This window comes from Dendrobates tinctorius, unplaced genomic scaffold, assembly GCF_039654945.1.
Source record: "Dendrobates tinctorius isolate UK_male_01 unplaced genomic scaffold, ASM3965494v1 ptg000396l, whole genome shotgun sequence".
Taxonomy (NCBI): Eukaryota; Metazoa; Chordata; class Amphibia; order Anura; family Dendrobatidae; genus Dendrobates; species Dendrobates tinctorius.
Window position 1 is genome coordinate 4,161,454 of NW_027362062.1, and position 12,300 is coordinate 4,173,753.

The 12,300-nt window shown below is 46.6% G+C and overlaps 1 protein-coding gene across 7 annotated transcripts in view; it reads left to right on the plus strand.

The window, feature by feature from the left end:
* Nucleotides 1-8,339: 8,339 nt before the first annotated feature.
* The window catches only part of RC3H1 (ring finger and CCCH-type domains 1), a 79,844-nt gene continuing 75,883 nt past the window's right edge, over nucleotides 8,340-12,300 (plus strand). For all 7 annotated transcript variants that reach the window (XM_073563590.1, XM_073563592.1, XM_073563594.1 and 4 more), the window contains exon 1: nucleotides 8,340-8,489. The gene's annotated coding sequence lies outside the window, so the exon portion shown is untranslated. The remainder of the gene's footprint in view (nucleotides 8,490-12,300) is intronic.

A 12,300-nucleotide genomic window follows, 5' to 3' on the forward strand; every position in this document is an offset into this window, starting at 1 on the left:
TGTAATATATGTCTATTCATTGCCTTTTATTTCAAAACAGGAATCACAAGATGAAGAGGAGCTCCCAGAAGAAGAAGGAAGGGGTGGACAGACACCTGGAGTGGGCTCACAATTGGTAAGTTTTTTGCATCAAACGCAGAAACACAACATCACACTACACACAACACATAGAAAACAATGTTCTGCAGACCACACACAGCAAACAAATGCCTACATCCAAAGACATAACATTTTTTGTTTTCTTCTCTAGTCTTTCCAATCTGGTGCTCGGCCAAGAGGTCCTCGCAGTGCCTCCCAGGGTCGTCGGCGACAGCAACGCGGCGGTCACCAGCGTGTAAGTATAAATATTTTTGCTTTGTTTTTTTGCACTTTTTATTTCATTTCTTTTGTGGAGGCTAATGTTATTTTTGTCTTTTTCTTTAACAGCCTTCACAGCGTGCTCCCGACTCTGACGGTGAGGATGGAGGACTCGATGTGGACCACCTCATCGATCTCGTCAGACAAAGGGAGCCGCTCTGGAATATGGCTGACCGCCGCCATGCTGACCTTATCGTTACCCGACGACTCTGGGAGGAAATCTGTTCGCTCCTTGTGGGCCGCTCGGAGGACCTCGATGTTCGGGCCCAGATTAAAGAGCGTAAGTATATACAGTACCGGTTGCTTGATGTAAACCAGTGTTTCCCGAACTCCAGTCCTCGTGGTCCCCACGGATCATGTGTTCAGGATTTCTATTTACTATGGAAATCCTGAAAACATGACCCCTGGGGACCATGAGGACTGGAGTTTGTGAAACACTGATGTTGTATACTAACCACTCCTTTCTCGTTTCAGGGAACAGAATTGTGAATCGGTGGCGGTCTGTGAGGGATCGTTTCAAGAAGGAGTTCAATAAAGAGATGCGGGCCCCGAGTGGATCTGGAGGACGCAGGAGCAAGTACAAGTACGCACAAGCCCTGTCGTTCCTCCGGGAAACAATGCTCACCAGAAGGTAAATATTACACACCACATGTGAAAAAAAATGTTAGATGTAACTTTTTTTTTCAGCCAGGGCCATACCATGTCAGTATTTTAATTGTTTTTTTTTCTCTTTATTCCACAGCACGGTGAGCAGCACTCGGGAGCCTGCACGATTGGACCCTTCTGAGGCGATCCCTGAGGAGACCGGCACCGAGGGACACTTCGACCGCCCCGGTACATCTGCACCTTCCCAGCCTTCCCACACATTCGACCCATCTGTCCCATCCACCAGCACAGGAGCATCGTGGCCGCCTACATTACATGAAGCTGCTGGTGAGGAGATCGCTTTCCCTTTACCCCACCCTTCTGCCCCTGCCACCTCTAGTACACCTGCGGGTACTGGGCGGCAGCGGCAGGGGGTCAGGAAAAGAGTTATGCGCAAGAGTTCTTGCATCTGAATGCATCTTTCCAGAACTGTCTAAAAGTCTTGTCAGAGCAAATCTCCGCAGGCTTTCAGCAGATCAACTCCAGCATTCTGGAGGTGAAGACACTTCTGCAAACCATGCATTCAGAAGCAAGATCTTCGCCAAACCACACCTTTTTCAGGTCTGTTGTGGAGCGCATGGCAACACTATCTCCTACCCAGCAGATGCATGTAATGCATTCATGCCACGGCGCTCTACAGCAGGTTACCTCCCAACCTCCACCTCCCACCACTGTAGTTCCTCCACCTGCACCCCCTCCTGCCACTTTCCATCCTCCCCCTCCTATTACATCTGCACCCCCTCCAGCCACTTTCCATCCTCCCCCTCCTATTACATCTGCACCCCCTCCAGCCACTTTCCATCCTCCCCCTCCTATTACATCTGCACCCCCTCCAGCCACTTTCCATCCTCCCCCTCCTATTACATCTGCACCCCCTCCAGCCACTTTCCATCCTCCCCCTCCTATTACATACCAGCAACCTCACCAGTACCAGCAACCTCCCCAGTACCAGACATCTCCCCACTTCCAGCAACCTGCCCCATACCAAACTCCTTCCCCGTACCAAACTCCTTCCCCGTACCAAACTCCTTCCCCATACAACTTTCCATCAACATCATCTGCTCCTACAGTCCCTGCCCAACCCTCCACTCCACCGCCCACCACCTCTTCTGCCTCCATGTCCACCCATTCTGTAGCTTTTTCCACACCTTCACCTCTAACTGTTCCTTCCCCACCACGATCCCAGTCCTCTCTCCACGCACACAGTGTCGAAGTGTCCCGCAGCCCCTCCAGCAGTATTTCCACCCCACACTACACAGATTTGTAATGTGTGTTTTTTAATAAAAATGCCCATTGGGTTTAAAACCTTTATTAAAAAAGTTTTTTGCACTTTAAAAACATTTTACAAAAAAAAAAAAATTTTAAAGAAAAGTTAAATTATCGTTTCACAATGGTTGTCTGTCTTTTCTTTCTGCGGCGAACTATGTTTAAAAAAAAGGTTAAATACAGGGTATTTCAAAGGTAAAAAGGTATTCAAAACCAGGTATATAACTGTGGGTAAATTTTAGCTTTTTGCCACAGTTGTGTTCCTGGTTGTGTTTGAAGCAAAGTATTTCACCTAAAAAGTTGTGTTTATTGTTGGTGATTTCCTAACAATGTACACAACTTTTGTTAAAAGGTGAAATACTTTGCATAAAACACAACCAGGTACACACCTGTGGCCTAAAGCTAAAAATAGTAAGACCATGACAAGATAGCCAACTTTGGTTGGCAAAGGTATATACTGTTGGTCCAGAAGGTACACAAGTTTGGTTAGGGCACAAATCTTTCACACTCTGTCATCCTGCCAGTGTACTCTGCCTTGAGGGGCCACAAGGGTCAATTTTAAAAACCGGATCCGGTGTAATCCGTCGAAAAACGGATAGAAAAACGGATGAACCGGATGAGACGGATCCGGTTTTGTCTGTCAAGAACAAGACGGATCCGGCAGAAAACCGGATCCGGCACATCAGGTTTTACAAAACATTTGCCGGATCCGGCATTCCGGCACGACGCCGGATCGCGCCTGACGCCAAAAACCTGATGTGTGAAAGTAGCCTTAATTCCTGCTAAAACAGATGCTTTTGTAAAAGCACATGGCTCAGAACATTTGTGGCAACTTAGTGCCACCTTGTAGTGAGGACACCCCTTTGCAACAGATAACTTTTATTTTTGCCACTTTTCTTTTCCGTCTCCAAACATTTTTAGCTTTCAGTGTTTGTCATTAAATATCTGCAATTATATGAACATTGCACCGTGAAGCAAAATAAGTTGAATTTGCTATATAAAGGTGACTTATGGGTTATTCTCAAGTTCTTCGATGGATAAAATGTCAAAGTGCTTGTAAACATAAACATCGCAATTTATGTCTTATTAACAATACTCAAAAAAATGATTATTAATTCTATTATTTACTGCTCGTTGCCTAGGTCTCCAGATATCGCTGTAGTCAATTACAATATATAAACTGCATACATGATAAAACAGATGCCTTGGACCTGACGAGGCTGGTGTTCTTACCCAATTACCAACCACATAGCCTGGTTGACAGTTTCTCAGTGTGCCGCCTCCCTGCTGCTAAGATCTCACACTGCTCAGTACAATCTGTAGCTGTCAGGCTGGATGAGCAGAGACTAAATACTCTTGGACTCATGAGCTCTCTCTCTCGATATCAGGATTATATAGCCATTCTCATATGGATTTTCAAAGTCAATACACCAGTGTCATCAGGACTAAGATCTATTTCATAATGTATACAATTTGTATTATGAAATATGGTGACATTATTTGTAATTATGTATCTTCCTTTTTTCTATTGAGAAGACAAACAGCATTGCCAAGTGGAGGGGGACTATGGCTGGCACTGTATATGAAAGGACTTGAGGTGGACACTGTATATAGGGGAAATTTGGCTTTGACGTATTGTATATATCTACAGCTCAATATACTATACCAACATATCTGCAGCATTTATTATGAACGGTAAAACCATGATATAAGTACAATTGTCCACATCAGCTCCTCCAGATCATTCTTTTCTTACACTGCCGGAGTCCCCTATTTTTAGAGCCTATCTAGAAATGTATGGCATGGACTGTTTTTAACCTTGTGACTGTCCTAATGTAAGAACCTTTTCCTGACCACAGATCCCCCTTGAACAACAAATGACCTATCCTTAAAGGGGCTGTCCAGGCTTGGGGTACAAATCTGCAGTCACTCTGCAGCCTTGTGAATCCTCCTAGTGTGCACAGTGCGCGCTGTCAGGATTCTCCGGGAGCTGAAGGTCATGTGATGGCAAGTATCTAATGTGCATACTTCCAGCTACATCCCGACTAGATGTATTGAGTGAGGCTGAGCACGTCTAGTAGGCACATGACCGCATGTAGGCAAATCGCATGCATGCTTGCGGGCGCCGGAGAATCCTGACAGCGCGCAGTGTGCGGATTCACATCACATAGAGTGACTGCAGACTGGTATCCCAAGCCTGGACAACCCCTTTAAGCCTAAATAAAAGATTTATGAGTAATAGACAAAAAAATTGCATTAAACTTGTACAGGATGTCAGTGCTTCCAAATCCTAAACTAGATTCTGTCATGAGACTAGTGAACAACAATACCACGATTCATCCTCTCTTATGGTTACATAGTACGAGCGGAAAAGTTCAACTGAGGGATGGAAAAGGATAAAAAAGGAGGGTTATTACCACATCTGGAATGAATGACCCTATCTGCACTAAAAAAACACACAATCTAGATTCCCGATCAGAGAAACCAGAGAACCAGGAGAAAACCCATACAAACTCCTTGAAGATGTTGTCCTTGGTGGGATTGGAACTCAGGACTCCAGTGCTGCAAAGCAACGGTGCTAACCACTGAGCCACCATATAGTGCTAATCACTGAGCTTTGTATAGTGGCTGTATTATGTCCCCCGTCCATGGTTAACAATATCCTGCTGGCCTTACAAGTCTCTAATTCACGTTCAATGCTGTTCTACAAGAACACCCAGATCCTTCTCTACAAGTGACTTCTAGTTTTACTCCCCTGAGAACATGATGCCCCCATTTTATTAGTGTCCACCACCCTACATCTTCTCCCTTGTTTCAGTATACCACCCTACCCGCACCCTCCATTCTGCTGATGACCTGAGGTTAGCATCCTCAATAATCAGAACCTCCCACTCCCGTCTCCAAGACTATACACGTGCTGCGCCAATTCTTTGGAATGCACTTCCCAGGTCAATACGATTAGTCCCCAATCCCCACAATTTTAAGCGTGCCCTGAAAACGCATTTATTCAGACTGGTCTATCGCCTCAACACATTAACCTAATCTATCCCTATGTGGCACAGCCAAAAGTTTTTTTTACCATAACCAGGTTCCCCGCATCATGTTCCCACATGCTTTCTGCATCCATTAGCCCTCTGTGTCTGTACTGTTACACACTTAACATTATGCCTGGTCCATACAATCAGGGCAACTGTTACCACCCACCTTCGTGTCTACCGCTTTCCTCATAGACTGTAAGCTTGCGAGCAGGGCCCTCACTCCTCTTGGTATTTGTTATAATCTATGTGATTATTGTTATGCTGTAATGTCTATTGTCTGTACAAATCCCCTCTGAAATGTAAAGTGCTACGGAATATGTTGGCGCTATAGAAATAAAATGTATTATTATTATTAGTGTCCAGGTGCATAAAATTACGCTTATCAACATTGCCAAGATGATGCCCAAATAGTCATTATGTCCAAGTAAGCCTGTACTTTATAAACATCCTCTATGGATTGCACTAAAACATAGTTTATTGTCATCTGAAAGAACACAAACAGCACTATTAATCCCGTCTTCTAGATCATTAATAAATAAGTTGAAGAACAACGAACCCAGCCCTGAGCCTTGGGGTTCCCCACTTCTAACCGAAGACCATTCAGAGGAGCAGTCATTCACCCAACTCTCTGGGTGGGATTGTTCTTTGAGACAGTTTTTGACGGTATTACAAATCTATCTAAGACCACGTTCACACTCTCAGTATTTTACATGTGTTTGTAAGCCAAAACCAGAACTGGGCGATAAATACAGAAGTGATGCAAGCGTTTGTATCAAACTTTTCCTCTGATTGTTCCACTCCTGATTTTGGTTTACAAAGACCGATGTAAAATACTGAACGTGTGAATGTGGCCTAAGCCTGTAGACCTTAATTTACCCATTTACACGTTCTAGACTATAGTCTGCTCTCTGCAGCAGATCATGACACAGGAGACTCTAGTCTAGAACGTGTCATGTTTGGCTGGTTTCTAATTTAGAATGTGTAATGTTCAGCTGAACAGATTCTAATCTAGAACGTGTCAAGTTCAGATGCATAAAGAGGATTATTGTCTAGAACATGTCATCTTTGGCTGCGCAGAGCTGATTATAATCTAGAACGTGTAATGTATGGCTGACTGGAGCAGATCCTAGTCTAAAATGTGTCTTGTTCTGATCTAGAATGTGTCATGTTCAACTGAACAGGTCTGATCCTAGTCTAGAACATGCCATGTGTTATTGCTCAGTCTAGAATGTGTATTTTTTTCTATTGCATGCTGTACGGTTGCACAGAGCAGATCCTAGTCTAGAACATGTCACGTTCAGCTACACAGAATGGATCCCAGTCTAGAACATGTCGGCTGCACAGAACGGGTCCTAATCTAGAATGTTTTCTATGTGGCTGCGCAGAGCTGATTCAACTCTTTAACGTGTTGTGTGCGGCTGCATGGAGCAGAAGTCACCGTCTAGAACGTGATTTTCTGGGTGTCCATCTCCAGTAGGCGCACACTCCGGAAAATGATGCACGACAGAATTCATGGCACTATTATAGACTATGGCTCTGTCAGCACATACGCCCGAATCCTGTTTTGTGGGGGGCTCAGATGTAAGTCCCTCCGGACCAAACGGATGCTGGAACGCAGAGTGAAGCACCCTAAGGCCTCTTTCACACTTCAGTTGTTTGACATCAGTCAAAATCCACCTGGTTTATAAAAAAAAATGGATCCACCTTTTTCTTGGCGGATCCGTTTTTTTCCCATAGACTTGCATTAGCGGCAGATTATGACTGATGGTCGTCCGTTGCATCTGTTTTTTGACGAATCAGTTTGAATTTTAGCGTCCGCCGTCTGGAATAGACGGACAAGGGAACGTTTTTTCCAGCGGCGGACCGCTTTTTTAAACTGCGCATGCCCAGAACATTCTTCCTTTCATGCATTTTAACCCTAAGCGCCGTTCTGGTAGAGGCGAAAATTCTCTCTCTCTCGAGTTCTGTTCCTTTAAATTTCAGCCACTTCGCTTCTGCGGCGGATACGTCCAAAAAACGGATCCGGTGCATCTGTTTTTGGCAAAGCAGAAACGGATCCGCTTTTTCACACTTTGATGGTTTGCAACCGACGTCAAACAACTGAAGTGTGAAACAGGCCTAAGGCTGTGTGCACACGCTGCGGATTTTGCTGCGGTTCCGCAGCGGTTTTGGCTGCTGCGGACCCGCAGCAGTTTCTGCTGCGGTGTACAGTACCATGATTCCCTATGGGAATCAAAAACCGCAGTGCAGACGGTGCGGAATTTTCCGCGCGGATTATCTGCGGTTTTCAATCCGCAGAAAGAATTGACATGTCAATTCTTTCTGCGGATTCCGCTGCGGTTTGCCATCTCCTCCATTGAGGAGATGAAAAACCGCAGGACAAAACCGCAGAGCAATCCGCAGGTAAAACCGCAGGTCTTTTGACCTGCGGTTTCACCTGCGGATTTTACAAAATCCGGGCGGATGAATCCGCACCTAATCCGCAGCGTGCACACAGCCTAAGGGTGTGTGCACACGATGCAGATTCTGCTGTGGTGTACAGTACCATTATAACCTATGTATATCAAAAACCGCAGTGCCCACGGTGCGGATTGTTCCTCGCGGATTTGCTGCAGTTTTAAATCCGCAGCATGTCACTTCTTTGTGCAGATTCCGCAGCAGTTTGGCACCTGTTCAATGACAGGAGTCAAACCGCAGGCAAATCCGCAGATAAACCGCAGATTTGGACAAATCCCCATGGAAAAATCCGCAGCAGATTCCGCAACGTGTGCACACAGCCTTATAACGCGTCCTCTGTGACCAGACGGAGCGGATTCTGACCTAGAACGTGTGATAACGCATGTTACACGGCCGCACACAGCAGTCCAGGTGTGGACGGTGCCATCTCCTAGAACGCGTCCTCTGTGACTGCACGGAGCGGATTCTGATCTCCGCCGGTGCAGCAGCCGTCCAGGGCTGCGGGTGATGGAGGTGGGGATGACACGGGGGGGGAGTGGGCAGATGTCGCTCAGGAGAGGAGGGGGTGAGTCTGGACTGGGGGAGGGGAGGGATCGCGGAGGATTCTGGGCGCAGGAAGAAGAGCTGAGCAGCCGGAAGGACACGATGCTCCCCGCTCTCCGCCAGGCGAGCCCCCCGCGGGCAGCTCGAAATGCCCGGGACACGGACAGCTGAGACCCATCGCCGGTGAGTGCTGCTCTCGCGCCTGGGACCTAGTGTGAGGACCAATGGCGGCTGGCGCCGTCGCTCTCTGGGAGGAGGTTGTGCTATTCTCAGCTCCCCGGGGGGAGGTGGGGGATGGCTTCGATTACAGCTGCTGCTGGGCGACAACGGCTAGGCCGCAGGCTTTCCCGGGGGTCTCCTGCCCGCGGCGGCGGAGGAGGCCCGGAGCTGTGTGACTCGACACCTGCCCCGCCCAGACCGCGCGGCTATTTACTAATATGGATTACAACCGCGACGGATAAGGGAAGCTGCAGTTACCCATAGCAACCAATCAGACGGCCGCTTTCACTTTGCTTCTTTAAGAGCTGCGTTCTGATTGGTTGCTTTCACTTTGCATCAATAAGAGCTGCGTTCTGACTGGTTGCTACGTACAACTGCTCCTTTCTTTTGTTGTTTGCTGCTGTTATCTGATGGGCCCCGTGTGGGGCGGCCGGGCTCCCGCTGTGTGTGTGGGGGCCTCCTGCTGTGCGCGGTGCTGGGGACCGGCCCGGGAGCTCGCCAGGGTGTGCCCGTGCGAAGGCTGAGTAGTGGGGGGGCTGAACGTCACGTGACTGAGGAGTCTAACATCTTGCCACATTGTATCAGTGGTTGTTATGGTTACAACAGCCATTGTCATTTCACACTGATTTATTTGTTTTTTTGTTTTTTTTTTGTAATTTTTCTAATGTTTCATTCAGTAAAAGAAATAAATATATAAAATGACTTGACAGAACGTGTGTGTGACCGCTGCAGCCAATCACTGGTCATGTGATAAGTCAACAGCGATCATGTGGACGGACGTGACATCATTGTAACTGAAAAATACACCAAGGTGGTCAGAGGCCGCTGGGGAATCGCACACCGCTGTCATTACCGTGTCCCGCACAATGATCACCTCTGGGGACATTTGTTTTAGTTGAATGCCTGTATTTGTAGCTTTAAAAAGTAACTTACAATTGGGTTTCATTAAAAAAAAATTGTGTCGGTTTGTTTTGTTTTTTTTCTGTACATTCAACTTATAATCTGTGATCAATAAATCAGCTGAGAGGAGCTCAGAACCAGACGGATAAAGTCACAAGCGCTCCTCCCGTTATAGCTCACTGACAGATCCTCAGTTTACTCATTCTGCTGCCAGCAAACGAAAGTGCAACATTTTCAATGAAAGCAAATTGCAAAAAATGTCTTTGAGCCCAAAATACATGGATTAAAGTAAGAAAGGGGAAAAAAAAAAAAAAAGGGGAGAGGGGCCAACCTCATTAACATGCCAGACAAAACGGGCAGATTAGGGAGATCCTTTGTGTACGGTAGTCTGTGGTCTGCCAGTTATAGCATAATTTCCAAATGATCGACTGAAATGGTCAGAATTGTTAGTTTTTTTTTTATTACTTGTAGTTTAAAAAAAAAATAGTTGGCGGTCTCCGCTCATGTGATGAGATTTGCGCCCTCCGCCTGGCTTCGGTGGGTGAGGACCTTCACATTACCGTGGAACTCCGGCTGTGTCACTTGCTCCTTGTGACATCAGTTGCTTAGCAACAGACACCTTTTCTGGTCACTGCGCTGGTGGGAAGCGATTCACTAGAGGTTCTGAATGACTTCCTAACTAATAGCGTCAAGAGATCACATGTGTCTTGTACGGCTGCGCTCATGTGCGGCAGGTTCATTGATGATCTTGTCCGAATTTGAGTGGAAAAATCCACAGTAGCCGCAAGCGGATGAAAATTTCCTATATCTCATCCACATGCTACAGAAGCCAACACGCGCCGCAGATGTTAAATCCGCAATGTGTCCGTTTATGTTGTAGATTACTCACGGATCAGCAAAAAATATATCTATAGAATATAGTGTTAAAACAAATAAATGAAATTTAAAAATAAAAAAAAAAAATATATATATATATATATATACCGGTAAATCTACACTCAAATTGGCACAATTTGCTGTGGCTATTTCTCCAGTTTCAGATGAAATTGCAGCAGTTTCTCCCCTGATCAACATATCCTAGGGCAATGTTCACATGTACCCTTTTTTTTTTTTTTTGCCCCCCCCCCCACACACCAAAATTCACAGTTGCTGTCTGCTGTAATTATTGCCTGTTGTGATACATTTGCATTTTCTGTAGCACTATTTTGTAGATCTATTCTGATGCCTTTTCACCTTTTCTCATGCGTTTTTTGTTCGCCGCCTTAGGGTGAATGCGCATTTTTCACTCGGATTTGCGTGCCGATAATTTTCAGCGTTAATAAAAGTACCAGCTCCATTAATGAGATTGTAATAATCCCGTTTACATGTTGCCGAAATTTTCCTCCCGTAAATTTGTGGCTTGTAAATTCTTGGTGCAGAATTCACTGCAGTCTTCACCCTTGCAGCACGCAGGCTAAAATTCTCAAAATCCGCACGCAGCGTAAGGGTATGTTTCCACGTTACGTATTGACGGCGCTGTCAACGCAGCAGATCCCCCGCTCCGTTCAGATCGCTGCCGGCTTTTGTACGTGTGGTGATTCCACATGTGTTCATTGAATCACCGCTTCCTATACGTAGGACGGTGCTATTTATCTTGCAGAGTCGGAGGGTCTCCACAAGATAAGTAGACATGCTGCGGTCTATAAAGACGCGCCGCATGTGTGTAAATACAGGTCTGCCACCTGCCTGTTTGCACGCATAGTGGAGATGGGATTTCATAAAATCCCATTCACTATGCTGTAACATCTGGACGCTGCGGCTGTACACCGCATCCAATCTGCAGCAAATTCTGAACGTGGAAACATACCGTAAGAAGGCTTAGGGTACGTGCACACATTGCGGATTTGGCCCTGCGGATCCGCAGCAGTTTTCCATGCGGTGTACAGTATCATGTAAACCTATGGAAAACAAAAACCGCTGTACACATGCTGCAGAAAATTCAGCACAGAAACGCAGCGGTTTATTTTCCGCGGCATGTCAATTCTTTGTGCGGAATCCGCAACGTTTTTACACCCATTCCATTATAGGAATCCGCGAGGGTAAAAACGCAGGCAAAACCCACCGGTCATTTTACCTGCGGATTCTGCAGAACCCACGCGGAAAAATACGCAATGGAATCCGTAACGTGTGCACATGCCCTTACAATACGCCCGGGCATCTGTTTTGAGCATTTTGGCGTGACTTTACATTGGTTTCTTCATAATTGATTAGTTAATATAAAAAAAAAACAACACTCTAAGGGTGGTTTCACATTAGCGTTTCAGGCCGCAGTGTTGGCCTGCACACGGCCGCCACTAAGCCCCGCCCCTGCCGCGCCTCCGGTAGCTCCGCCTACGGGCGCATGACGCTGCATGCGTCCCCTATCTTTAGCACTGGGGACGCAGGCCGAGCACAGGTATGTGTTTGGCGGCGCATGCGTCCTTTTGACGGTGTGCCGACCGCACCAACTTGCAACAGGTTGCGTTTGGTGCTGGTCGGCGCAGCGTCAAAAGGACGCATGCGCCACCAAACGCATACCTGCGCTCGGCCTGCGTCCCCAGTGCTAAAGATAGGGGACGCATGCAGCGTCATGCGCCCATAGGCGGAGCTACCGGAGGAGGCGGGGCTTAGCGGTGGCCGTGCGCAGGCCGTCGCTGCGGCTTTAAACGCAAATGTGAAACTACCCTAAGTCACCCTAAGGCTGTGTTCCCACATAAGCGTTTTTTAACCGGTAAAACCGCTTCAAAAACGCATACAATAAGCATCCCATTCTTTTTACTGAATTCCGCAATTTTTGTGCACATGCTGCGGTTTTTTTTGCGCATCGCGGGAAAAAACGCAGCTTGTTCATTAATTT